The following is a 14,425-nucleotide window of genomic DNA, read 5'->3' as shown; positions in this document are numbered from 1 at the left end:
CGCCCGAGACAACTTTCCCCACAAAGAAAAACTGCCCACAGAAAGCATGTTACGTGTACAGTATAAGCCCAACGTAGTTTGAAACCCGAACACCTATGTACGGTATGTGACGAAAAATCTTTCGGATCGTAAACGCAGACGCGCCATAAGTTTTCAATAAATTATATTACTATCATTGGCTTGTTACAGTTATTACTTTTTGTAACAGTTAAGCTGTATAAAAACGTATCTTTCTTGTAAAGTAGTGAAGAGTCACTGAATGTTAATAATGCTGTGTCGTTCTAGCCAAGCTACTGCGTTTACGATAGAAACGTAAAACGCATCCACACAATGGTAAATGAACATAAACTTGTTATGTGAAGTAGCGGAGTAACAGGGATCCTTTACGACTCATAAAAATTGACAATTTTTCCGTTCCTCGTCATGCTACAGTCAGTAACTTGGCCTATTGTTGCTGAGAGCCTGTCGCGTTGCGCACTTCCAGCCTCCAAATACGAAGCTTTGCTGTGTGCCAAACGAAGAACAATTGTAACGTGACGCACACTTATGTCACCGCGGACGGAGAGAGATCCTCTGCGTGTACCTTCTGCTGCAGCGCCACTACACGTGGGCGATGGTGGTGTAATGGTCAGCATAGTTGCCTTCCAAGCAGTTGATCCGGGTTCGATTCCCGGCCATCGCATATATTTTTAATTTTCGCTTTCTTGTCGAGAAATGAGTGCGAATGATATGAAGACTATTAAGTTCTGATTTAAGATTTTTTGGAAGAGTTTGTAAATGAATTTTTAGAAATGTCATATTTTTGCAGTATGTGTAATATATTTTATTACTGGCGGTTTAGTACACAGTTCTGCAAAACGTAAGAAAGAGGTAGATAAATCTAACATATTAACAAACCGCAGGAAATGAACCAAAGTATAGGAGCGTGTTGCCAGAAGTCTCCCAGTCACGCGCAGAAAGTGGCGTGAGGTGAATGTGACAACAGCGCCATATGGGGCTGGGCCCACTACACGAATCAGTTGAAGGAAAGCGAAAAGACCGTGTGCGCAAATCAGCGAGCAGTTACGGTGCACCGCGGTGGTGTTCTCCATTATAAAATGGCCTCGAGACAAAATTTGAAAGTCTTGACACGGGGAAGAATCATCGGTAAACTGGAGGAGGGCGACGGTTGGGAAGTGTAGGCCAGGAGTTTGGTGTTGATCACAGCATTTTTTCACGTCCTTGGGAAGCGTTCTGAACCACAGACACTTCGGCACGAAAGAGCTTGTGCTCTGTCTCTAATGACCTCCATATCTATGTGGCGTTCCATTTACTTTTGACCGGCTGGTCGAATTGTGCAATTTTGTTGGGCATTCGAGTGTGACAGTGGCTCAATGTTGGATCTCGTCGTCATGGTTCAGGCCTACCGCGTCTGACCACCACAAGGGAGCATCGCCGTATTGTGCACCAGGCGCATAGTGACCCCTTCACACCTACTCCTCGACTGCCTGCTATCTGAGAAGATATAACGAACTCCCTCCAATATTCTTTGTGATCCCGCACCACTGAACGGAGACTGGCAGCAGCTGTACTATCACCTTCCCATGCGAAGGCTGCCGTCAACATCGAACACAAAGGGCTGCGTTTGGAGTGGTGGTGTGATTGGGAGCCATAGATTGCTGATGAATGGCGTTGGATTGTGTTCAGCAATGTCTCACTGACATTCTGTGTCCTCATGTGTTACATCTGATGCGACGGTATCGTTGTGTCATTTTCCAACAGAACAATTTTCATTCACATACAGCACGTCTGTCTATAGACTGACTACGTGTTGTTGAGGTACTTCTGTGATCAATCCCAGATCCGTCCCCGACAGGAAATTTGTGGGACTAGCTCGGATGTCAATTCCGTCCCAGTGCCAATATTTTGAATATGAAAACCTAGTAAGAGCAATTTTCGGCCAGCTTTCTTCATGAGAGGATATAATGGCGTTATGACACCCTTTCAAACAGAAGCAGTGCACATATCCAGGTCAAAGAGGCTGCAGTGTCATATTGATAAGTGAGCTCATTCTGCCAAGTTCTTTGTAAATTTGATTCGATACTTCAGTCATTGAAATAGCATCACAGACACATTCAACCTGTGAGTTTCGTCTCGTGTCTTCCTCCTCTTCGGGTTTTTTGTTAGGTAGTCTATATAAATGTCTACTGGTAACGAGTCACTGAAACGATGATTTTATTGTAACGGATCAATCAGTAATTTATGAAGCATAGATACAAGTGAATACTTCCCAGACCTATAAAATACTAAAACTGAAGTTGAAGATAGACAAGGTCGTGTTGTGAATGTTGTAAGGCAGGATTTTAGCATATCACCACCGCTATTTCACTTGTACGAAAAAGCAATGAAGAAAGCGAAAGGAAATTTCGGAAGAGGAGTAAAAGTTGTAGAAGAACAGATCGCGATGCTAGGATACGCAAATGACATAGCCGCAGTAACAGTGTGTTAGGAACACTTAGAATACCTGTTGAAATAAATGCACAGCATACTTAGCGCACAATGCGACATAAGTATAAATAAAGCAGAGAGGAAGATGATGAAGAGTAACAGAAAATGAAGAGCGAAGATAAGTGTTTCACGTCCTACCGACGACGAGGTCTTTAAAGAGACGGAGCACAAGCTCGGCTTGAGAAAGAATGGGTAACGAAATCGGCTGTGCCCTCCCTGTCAAGGAACCATCCCAGCGTCACCTTAACGCGATTACGGATTGCGATTTAGGGAACGCACAGGAAACCGAAATCTGGATGGCAGGACGGCGGTTTGGACCGCAATACGCCCGAATACGAATCGAATCTCTTGCACAGCATCACATCGTTCGGCAAGATTAGAAAGATTAATAAGACTTACTTAAAATAAAAAAATTAAAACGACAATGGTGTCAAAGAGGTGAAAGAACTCTAGTATCTGGAAAGGATAATAATGTAGGGCGGGCGAAGCCAAGGAAGATAGCAGAAATAAAATGGCAGAAGCAAAGGAAACTTTCTTCAATAAAAGAGGTCTTCTGATATCAGATATACTCTGACGGAAAAAATCACAATACCAAGAAGGAGCCGTGCGACATAAACGAAAGCTGGTAGGCGTGTTTCTACATCTGAAAGATGATGTCTATTTAAATTTCGCTCTCGTTGCATAGAAGTGGCGCTAGTAACCCAACTACGAAGAAGGTTCAAAATGGCTCTGAGCACTATGGGACTTAACATCTGAGGTCATCAGTCGCCTAGCACTTAGAACTACTTAAACCTAACTAACCTAAGGACATCACACACATCCATGCCCGAGGAAGGATTCGAACCTGCGACCGTAACGGTCGCGCGGTTCCAGACTGAAGCGCCTAGAACCGCTCGGTCACCCCGGCCGGCTTCGAAGAAGGGTAACAGGTGTACTTTAAATAAACGATGTAACGATTGTGAACGTTAGTTACCTTTAAGTCTGGAGATAAGTCGATATTTGTCAAGAATGCCTGTAATTCGACGAAGACGTCATTATCAACACCTCACAGAGTCTGAACGAGGCCGGATTACACGGCTACGAGGATGTTCCTTCAGCGAACAGAAAGACTTGGCAGGAATGTAGCCACTGTACGTGATTGCTGGCTACGATTGTCACAGTTCCAAGATTCTACTCCAGGGGGGGTATAAAATGAATGTGCGCAACGGAAAATAATAAACGCTAAATTAAGATTTGGCCCTGTCTGACTACCCCGTGAAACAGATCTTAGGATCTCTTAATGGACCTTAACATGTAAATTACACCCTAAACATAAGTGAATGATTAAGGCAACTAATACTACTAAATGATAAACGCTGTTCCTGCTTATATATTTATTGTAGATTTAAAAAACTTTAATATTACAAAGTTTACATTCCCTAAGTAAAATTACTAATCAGCTGCCCAACTCGCGGTCTAATATCAATAACGCGTAATGACTATTATCATCTACGTACCAAACACTAGAAGACACTACTTTCAAATATGATCTACGGTGGTGTGGAACCTCAGTGGAAATAAACTAACGTGATCACAGCCGTTTAACTTTATAGCCCTAATAAGCTGAAGCAATTTGCGTTATCACCGTATGTACTGCGTCCGGTGCGTTGAAGTGATGGTTCTCGAACTACAGCCACAAATAAACCCTTTCAAACACTAGGACAGCAGAAGGCGGTCCTCTGTCTAATATACTCTAGTACAGGGCTTCACAACATACGTGCTCGCGGAGCAAGCTGTGAGCAGCAAGGCGCGAGCATGGAGCAGCGCGAGCACGCTACCCCCACTACCGGACCAGAGCGGAGAGTGGGGAGAGTCATTTGGCGTACACAACAGCTGCCGCCAGTCAACGTAAATCCGCGGCTACCTGCAGGGATATCACTCACGAATTATTACTGCGACAAATGAAACAAATAAAGGAGAATGTACACGTGCCACATAATTTTATTAGCTTAGTGTATGCCTCTACCATCTGTAGACACTGAAACTAAAGAATTCCACGACAATCCTATATTTTCAACACTTTCTTCAACACTACTTAAAATATCACCTCCGGTTGTAGTGTTCTTCATGGCTACTACATCGAGGAGCTCCTCCCTCACCTGAAGATCTGTATTAACACCTCCAATAAATATGGCAAGCTGTGCTGTTCCAGTGATATCAACACTTTCGTCCAGAGCTAGAGAATACGCCATAAAATCTTTACAGATATTTGCAAGCTGGCTCTGGACGTCGTCTGCCATGTCCTGTATGCGACGCATAATGGTCATGTTACATAATGGCACAATCCGAAACTGTTCAACTTGAGATGGACACAAATGTTGCGCTGCAACTACCAAACATTCTTTTATTAAATCGACATCAGTTAAGGGGCGCAGGGATTTTGCTAAAAGCAAAGCAATTTTGTAACTCACTCTGAGAGCTGCCTCAGTTGATTTTTCTTCGCCGTCCAGATCTTCTTCGGATAGCTTCCTTTTAAGTTTAACAACTTCCTGTGCACGATCTGGTCCATCACATTTTCCACGTCCGTAGTCTTTCGCGTGGTACGACATATAATGTCGCTGCAAATTAAATTTCGTAAAAGAATTCAGCGTTTTGTGACATACTAAACATTTTGCAACACCATCTTTTTCTGTAAACAGATAAAATTCCTCCCAATAGGGGTTGAACTGCGAAAGCATGGTTGGGGTTACACAACGGTGACTTGACATGATTCTTAACCAGCGAAGTGACTGTAAGAGCTGATCGTAGTACTTTAAACGTTACACAGTCGGCGCGAATTCAGTAGGCACGCAGCGGCCCTATTCAAACGTGCGCGCGCATTTCCCCTCCCTGCCCTCCCGCCCTACTCCACGACCTTGCACCTGCTCGCGAGCACGTGCGTGAGCAGACGCGAGTACTCGCTCTCAAAACCGGCCAGTTGTTAAGCCCTGCTCTAGTACTATCTTCTCCTCTCTGTGTTCTACAGGACGGAGTTCAGATAACGTCTCAACGTAAGTATAGGCAGAGGAAGTGCTCTCAATTACTGAACGTCGCGTACTCAACGACGACTTCCAACCCGTAGATAAAGTCCAGAATCGTATAGGCTCGCAGTATTACAGTTCCTAACTGTTCTAACTATAAACGCTACTGAGAGCAAAGACAGCAAGTCCGTCTGTACCAACAAAGGTGATATTGTGCGACCGTCACACACAGGCGCTCACAGAGGAAGACCTCGTCACTCCACTGCTCTCATCCCAGCAAGGCTCGGCTCCCCACCATCGTAATTCCGAAAACGAATCATATTCCCGAAACCACGCAATATTCTACCTCTTTACAGATTCTTCCGAATGCCGACCAGCCATATTTCAGTCTTTTGTCGTCCAGCGCGGAAAGTTTGCGAGGAAAAACTTATAGTCGTACAATGGCATGCTTCTGAGTAAAAATCCTTGGAAATAACGCAGCCTGCGTGGTTTCAGAGGTGCCGCTTCTTCGTTCCTCTCATCTGCGTCCCAAGATTTTCGTTGTTCCCGAAGTATAATCCTTTCCGCTACAAAACCGGCCAGTCGTGACTATTGTGCTCCAGCGCTTAGGTGCTACGACGTCCGTCTTGCTATTTCCTGTGTTTATGCAGGACCAATACACCTGTATGTGCCTTCCACCCAGGGAATTCTGTCTGCCGTTTCATTTCCACCGTTGTTCCAACCTCTACTAGTATAATAATAAAGACACCCCGTCACCTTTCATGCAATAAGTGTTAACAGTGACTTACAAGGCGTATGTGACAATGTCAGTCTTCCTTAAATATTCATATATACGATGTACTACCTATCAAATAATACCTAATGTGGTTGTAGATCACGGAGGAGTACATGGGTGAGTCCTTGTAAGGTGCGAAATTATAGCCACCTTACATAGTTGCAAGAAGACCGAGCTACGGACGACCACGTGGCACTACCGAGAAGAAAGACCATCGTGTTCATCTTGTGGCTCTGGCGCATCGTATTGCATCTGCAGCAACAATCTGAGCAACAGCTGGCGCTATTGTGACACAACGAACAATAACAAATCGTTTATTTCAAGAACAGCTCCGACCCACACGTCCTAATGCGTTCATTCCACTGATCCCAAACCATCACCATTTGCGACTTCAGTGGTGTCAAGCGAGAGCACACTAGAGGGCAGGGTTGAGGTCTGTTCTGATGAAAGCTGGATCTACCTCGGCGCCAGTGATGGCCATGTGTTTGGTAGGATGAACACCAGTTGAGAACCTGCAGCCTACCTGTCTGCGTTCTACACACGCTGGTATTACACCTGAAGTTATGGTCTGGGATGCGATTTCGTATGACATCAGGAGCACTCTTATTATTACCACAGCGCACCATGACAACAAACAAGTAGGTCAATCTGGTGATTCGGTCAGCTGAGTTTCCATTCATAAACAACACGCCATGGGGTATTTTCCAACAAGATAGCGCTCGCCGACAAACCGCTGTTGTAACCCAATATGCTTTAAGGGGTGTCGAAATGTCGCCTTGGCCTGTTCGATCACCAGATCTGTCTCCAATCGAGTACATATTGGACATCATCGGACGACAACTCCTGCACAATCCAGAACAAGCAGTAACCATTCCTGTACTGACAGACCAAGTGCAAAACCGGCATGGAACTCCATCCCACAAACTGACATTCAGCACCTGTACAACACAATGCGTACACATTTGCATGCTTGCATTTAACATTCTGGCGGTTGCACCGGTTATGCAAAAATGGTTCAAATGGCTCTGAGCACTATGGGACTTAACATCTATGGTCATCAGTCCCCTAGAACTTAGAACTACTTAAACCTAACTAACCTAAGGACGTCACACAACACCCAGTCATCACGAGGCAGAGAAAATCCCGGTTATGCATGTGTCAGCATTTCATATTTGCAATTGGTTATCTCTCACTTACATTGACGGTGATCTTGCAATGTTAATCTCTTAAATTTCTTACACACACAAATATATTCGCGAAATTTTTCACTCCACATTAATTATTTTATGGTACTACGATCTTTCCATCAGTATATTTATGAACGTAAGTCATTAGTGCTGTATTTTTATATCTTGCATTTTCTTAAAATTTACATCTTAATCGATACCAGCGCTACTTTTCGTAACTGTAGCATCTAAAATTCCCCATAACATATGCATATGTTGATACCTTGTTTACTTTTAAATCTGTATATTAAAAAAGTCTTAACACTATGCCTGCATGCTTCCTCTGTGGTTTTAAAATTTTGTAATACATAACCGATGTTCATTTGTATGATTTCCTGTTCGTTATATTGTTCTACATTTTTTTTTTTCCTTTCTGGCAGCAGCTTAGTACGCTGCTCTTCAGTCAACAGAATTTTTAAAACATAAGAAGAAGGTAAGGAACAATAAAAGCAGGTGATAGAACGGTGACTTAAATTGTAAAACGGCGGAAAATTGTTGAAAGTTGAAACATAAAACAAAGGGTTGGCGATGCTGATAAATGTTCAGATGTGTGTGAAATCTTATGGGACTTAACTGCTAAGGTCATCAGCCCCTAAGCTTACACACTACTTAACGTAAATTATCCTAAGGACAAACACACACACCCATGCCCGAGGGAGGACTCGACCGACAGCCAGGATCAGCCGCACAGTCCATGACTGCAGCGATGCTGATAAAATACACAGCAAGCAGACAGGTAAAATAGTAGGCAGACAATTAAAAAACACGGCGACAGTTTCTTTTCCCTTACGGGCACCCTCTAGTGTTGCAAAAGTAATTTCCAGATGTTTTAGCACATGTCCTACAATCCTGTCCCTTCTTCTAGTCAGTGTTTTCCACATTTTCCTCCACTCGCCGCATGTATTGTTTGTTTTTCTGACATGTATTGTTGGTTTTTCTGACATGTTCTACATCCTGGAGGACCTCCTCAATACGGACCAATTGGAATTAAAAAGTAAATCTAATCTAATCTGCGAGGAATCTCCTCGTTTCTGACCTTATCATCTGTTGGTCTAGCAGTAAAGCACGTGCTTTGGAACCGAAAGACCCGGAGTTCGAGTCCCCGTCCGGCCACAGATTTTTCAATCTCTCACGTTTACCGGGTATTCAACTTTCAGTAATGTGGAGATTCATCAGAAACGATACGTGGTTCGGCTGTAGTCCTCCTTTCCCCGATTGGGTAACTGAGGCAGCGCAATGGTATCCAGTTGAAAGACTTGCGATAGACTACTGAGCCACACGAAATTATTAGTATTGTCAGCCCAATCATATTTTTATATCCTTCTATAACACCATTCGATTCTCTTCTTATCATATAATAGCTCTTAATTTGGGAATGAGGAACAAGTATCTGAAAAAGAACGTGTGATCACAGTGTTGTAAGGGCTGAAACGTGGGGCATTGGAAATGCAGAGACGTTGAGTTGGAAGTTTTTGCAATGTGGTGCTGTCGAAGACTGGTACGAATTAAGTGTACTAACACACTACGAAATGAAGGTCTATTGGAAAGAATATGTACGGAAATAAGTCGGGACCTGACAGGTTAGTGGTGCAAACGCTACGGCATCCAGAAACAATTAATTTGGCTATTGAAGAAGCAGTAGCGAAAAGAAAAACAGATTGTGACTAGGTCTGATTGTTGCCAGCTTCATATCTGAAGTACCAGGGAAGCAGGTTGCTAGCCTTACTTGCCCCGGGTCCCATTGAGTTTTACCCCTAACGGTTGAGGCACTAACCGGTGGATTTGGCAGTCTTTGCCCTCTGAGTACAAAGGTGACCACGACTCAGAATATGTCCGAGATGCCCAGCCTTATTCCAAAGTAACCCTGTATTCCGACTGTCAGAACCACTTACTTGGCCACTCATACGTTGCCCGTGGTTCATGAGCTAGGACATGACAACAGGAACCCACACACCATATTTATGGATCATATGTTGAAAACAATAGACTGGCTGGGTGAGATTAAGATATGTGAACACAAAATAAGCAGTCTCGCATATGCGGATGACTTAGTTGTGATGGCAGATTCGACTGAAAGTTCAGAGACTCATGGGTTCAGCAGTAGAGGGTAGGAGGAGTCGGGATAGACCAAGGAAAAGGTACCTGGATTCGGTTAAGAATGATTTTGAAGTAACAGGTTTAACATCAGAAGAGCCACCAATGTTAGCACTGAATAGGGGATCATGGAGGAATTTTATAAGGGGGACTATGCTCCAGACTGAACGCTGAAAGGCATAATCAGTCTAAAAAAAATGGTTCAAATGGATCTGATCACTATGGGACTTAACATCACAGGTCATCAGTCCCCTAGAACTTAGAACTACTTAAACCTAACTAACCTAAGGACATCACACACTTCCATGACCGAGGCAGGATTCGAACCTGCGACCGTAGCGGTCGCGCGGTTCCAGACTGAAGCGCCTAGAACCGCTCGGCCACACTGGCCGGCATAATCAGTCTTAAATGATGACGACGATGATGATGATGTGACCAGGTTGTGGAAAAAGGTTGTAGATGATGTTGGGTCTGTTGCGTACCTAGATGTGAAAATATTAGCACAAGAAAGGAAAGCGATGAAGTGTTAAACTCATCGGAAGACTTAAAAAAAAATCTCTGAACAAGCTCTGCAATCGCTGTACATAGATTTCACATCTACCGCATAAGTAACTGATGAAGCAGACAGATCACGTCGATAAATGTCGCTACAGTGCTAATTCCCATTTTCCGTAAACACTTGATACCGGAAGGGCGAACGTGCTGCGGAATCCCAGGGGGAAGGACGGCGCGTTTTTCTCACGAAACCTCGGTTCAGGTTTCGTCAGACTGTGACACAACGTGGTCTTCGCTATCGCGCGCCGACCAGGGGGTCGTCTACTGCCTTATCGTCTTACTAAGGCGAAGGACGAAGGCCGTTCTGGTTTGGGTGCCAGAGACTGCATAGCGGTGTGTCCGCTCGCCTCTTGCGCAATGGGAGACATCTACGCACAGTTATGTCCTCACAGTCGGCGTCACTAGGAAAGTATGTCGCTTGTGCGTGAGCAGATGCAGCAGCGATAATGCCTCAGCTTCGTCCGCTGTCTCTAATAGCACGATGGTAGCAAGAAGGAAATTTCATGTTCACCCTAAAGTCGGGGTCTGATGCTTGAATTCTGGAGGAAATGTTTCTACAGATGAGTAGGGTGACCAGATGCAATTGTTTAAAAAGGAGGACAAATAGCTTCAAAAAGGAGGACAAAGGAAGAAAAGAGAGGACACATCAAACGGGTCAACTGCAGACGAGGATACCACCCGTCAGCTTTGGACAAGTCACGTGTTGTTGTTGTTGTTGTGGTCTTCAGTCTTGAGACTGGTTTGATGCAGCTCTCCATGCTACTCTATCCTGTGCAAGCTTCTTCATCTCCCAGTACCTACTGCAACCTACATCCTTCTGAATCTGCTTAGTGTATTCATCTCTTGGTCTCCCTCTACGATTTTTACCCTCCACGCTGCCTTCCAATGCTAAATTTGTGATCCCTTGATGCCTCAAAACATGTCCTACCAACCGATCCCTTCTTCTAGTCATGTTGTGCCACAAACTTCTCTTCTCCCCAATCCTATTCAATACCTCCTCATTAGTTACGTGATCTACCACCTTATCTTCAGCATTCTTCTGTAGCACCACATTTCGAAAGCTTCTATTCTCTTCTTGTCCAAACTATTTATCGTCCATGTTTCACTTCCATACATTGCTACACTCCATACAAATACTTTCAGAAACGACTTCCTGACACTTAAATCTATACTCGATGTTAACAAATTTCTCTTCTTCAGAAACGATTTCCTTGCCATTGCCAGTCTACATTTTATATCCTCTCTACTTCGACCATCATCTGTTATTTTACTCCCTAAATAGCAAAACTCCTTTACTACTTTAAGTGTCTCATTTCCTAATCTAATCCCCTCAGCATCACCCGATTTAATTTGACTACATTCCATTATCCTCGTTTTGCTTTTGTTGATGTTCATCTTATGTCCTCCTTTCAAGACACTGTCCATTCCGTTCAACTGCTCTTCCAAGTCCTTTGCTGTCTCTGACAGAATTACAATGTCATCGGCGAACCTCAAAGTTTTTATTTCTTCTCCATGGATTTAATACCTATTCCGAATTTTTCTTTTGTTTCCTTTACTGCTTGCTTAATATACAGATTGAATAACATCGGGGAGAGACTACAACCATGTCTCACTCCTTTCCCAACCACTGCTTCCCTTTCATGCCCCTCGACTCTTATAATTGCCATCTGGTTTCTGTACAAATTGTAAATAGCCTTTCGCTCCCTGTATTTTACCCCTGCCACCTTCAGAATTTGAAAGAGAGTATTCCATTTAACGTTGTCAAAAGCTTTCTCGAAGTCTACAAATGCTAGAAACGTAGGTTTGCCTTTTCTTAATCTTTCTTCTAAGATAAGTCGTAAGGTTAGTATTGCCTCGCGTGTTCCAACATTTCTACGGAATCCAAACTGATCTTCCCCGAGGTCCGCTTCTACCAGTTTTTCCATTCGTCTGTAAAGAATTCGCGTTAGTATTTTGCAGCTGTGACTTATTAAACTGATAGTTCGGTAATTTTCACATCTGTCAACACCCGCTTTCTTTGGGATTGGAATTATTATATTCTTCTTGAAGTCTGTAACTGCCGGGAATTACCGGTGAAACTGGTAGTTAATTGTTACTGGTGGTCAGGTGGTGGTTAACTGAGCAATATATATATATAAAAAAATTAAAAACACTGATTGTGGCGACATTGTGCCGTCAATTGTTTTGTTATGTCAACAACAAGGAATTGTTTACAAAGCGAAAGACGGAAGTCCGTTCACCTCCCTTCACTCGACGCACCGCTACCAACATCTACAATTCAAGCAGCAGTTGACAAAATGTAAACTGCACTTTACCCTTCCGAATACAAATAAATTGAATGACTATGAAACAATGGAATAAAACCAAAGCAGTTAATCTCTCTAGTTATTTCTTACCTTTATTGGCCACCGAGAGTCCGCCGCTCGTGGTCGTGTGGTAGCGTTCTCGCTTCCCGCGCCCCGGTTCCCGGGTTCGATTCCCGCCGGGGGCAGGTATTTTCTATGCCTCGCGATGACTGGGTGTTGTGTGATATCCTTAGGTTAGTTAGGTTTAAGTCGTTCTAAGTTCTAGGGGACTGATGACCATAGCTGTTAAGTTCCATAGTGCTCAGAGCCATTTGAACCATTTTTGGCCACTGAGACGTTCGTTCCAGCTCCACATATCTTACATTCCGCTTCAAATTCATTTCTCCCTTTCATGAAACCTGGATATTTGCAGGAAAGGACATCAGAAAACGTACACTTTCGTTTAGGCATAGCCAAATATTTTACGTAACTCTCAAATCACACGTGCACTTCAGGAGGCCAAGCCAATACAATGCGAAGATACTAAACGAAAATTTTAAATAATCGATATCTGCATTCGCTTATAGGTCGATCAACGATAACATCGACGATCCTGGTGCCACCTACTAACACAGCCTTCGTGAGTGTTTATCACGAAGGCTGTGCCAATATTTAAAGTATTTAAGAAAAGAGCAATAGAACGGGACGAATTGTAAATTTAACTGTTTTACGCTCAACTTTGCGAAAAAGCCGACATTGTAAAAATCCGCTCGGACCCCGGACAAAGAGCTAAAAAGGAGGACATGTCCGGATTAATCCGGACGTCTGGTCACCCTACAGATGAGCCATCCGACGAGCTCTCGTGGTCACAGCTATAGCGTCACCTTCCCACTGCATGACCTTCATTCCTTTCCCACTAGCGAATTCGGCAATGCTTCAGTTGCTAGTTAAGTATGAGAATCTGGGTGTGTATTAATCTTCTTCTCCTCGCCCCCACCCATTCACTATCCACGTCCTCCTCTTCCCTCTCCTTTTCAATTTCCCCCCTCTCTCTCTCCACCACACCTCCTCCCCTCCCTCTACATCTACAGCTACGTGACTACTCTGCTATTCACAATAAAGTGCCTGGCAGAGCGTTCAGTGAACCACCTTCAAGCTGTCTCTCTACCGTTCCACTCTCGAACGGCGCGTGGGAAAAACGGGCACTTAAATTTTTCTGTGCGAGCCTTGATTTCTCTTATTTTATCGTGATGATCATTTCTCCCTATGTAGGTGGGTGCTAACAGAATGTTTTCGCCATCGGAGGAGAAAACTGGTGATTGGAATTTCATGAGAAGATCCCGTCGCAACGAAAAACGCCTTTGTTTTAATGATTGCCACTCCAATTCATGTATCATGTCTGTGGCACTATCTCCCCTACTTCGCGATAATACGAAACGAGCTGCCCTTCTTTGTACTTTTTCGATGTCATCCGTCAGTCCCATCTGATGCGGATCCCACACCGCACAGCAATACTCCAGAATAGGGCGGACAAGCGTGGTGTAAGCAGTCTCTTTAGTAGACCTGTTGCATCTTCTAAGTGTTCTGCCAATGAATCGCAGTCTTTGGTTTGCCCCACCCACAACATTATGTATGTGATCGTTCCAATTTAGGGTATTTGTAATCGTAATCCCCAAGTATTTAGCTGAATTTACAGCCTTCAGATTTGTGTGATTTATCGCGCAACGGAAATTTAGTGGATTTCTTTTTGTACTCATGTGAATAACTTCACAATTTTCTTTATTCAGGGTCAATTGCCACTTTTCGCACCATACAGATATCTTATCTAAATCATTTTGCAATTCGTTTTGGTCACCTGATAACTTTACAAGGCGGTAAATGAGAGCATCATTTGCAAACAATCTAAGACAGCTACTGAGATTGTCTCCTATGTCGTTCATATAGATCAGAAACAATAGAGGATCTAAACACTTCCTTGGGGAACGTCGGATATTATTTCTGTTT

The 14,425-nt window shown here is 43.7% G+C and overlaps 1 non-coding gene across 1 annotated transcript; it reads left to right on the top strand.

The window, feature by feature from the left end:
- The first annotated feature begins 610 nt into the window (after positions 1-610).
- On the top strand, positions 611-682 carry Trnag-ucc (transfer RNA glycine (anticodon UCC)). The gene has a single exon. It is a non-coding gene; the product is annotated as a tRNA-Gly (tRNA).
- Positions 683-14,425: the final 13,743 nt, after the last annotated feature.

This window comes from Schistocerca nitens, chromosome 1 (assembly GCF_023898315.1).
Source record: "Schistocerca nitens isolate TAMUIC-IGC-003100 chromosome 1, iqSchNite1.1, whole genome shotgun sequence".
Lineage (NCBI taxonomy): Eukaryota > Metazoa > Arthropoda > Insecta > Orthoptera > Acrididae > Schistocerca > Schistocerca nitens.
This window is presented reverse-complemented; position numbering and strand designations above follow the sequence as displayed.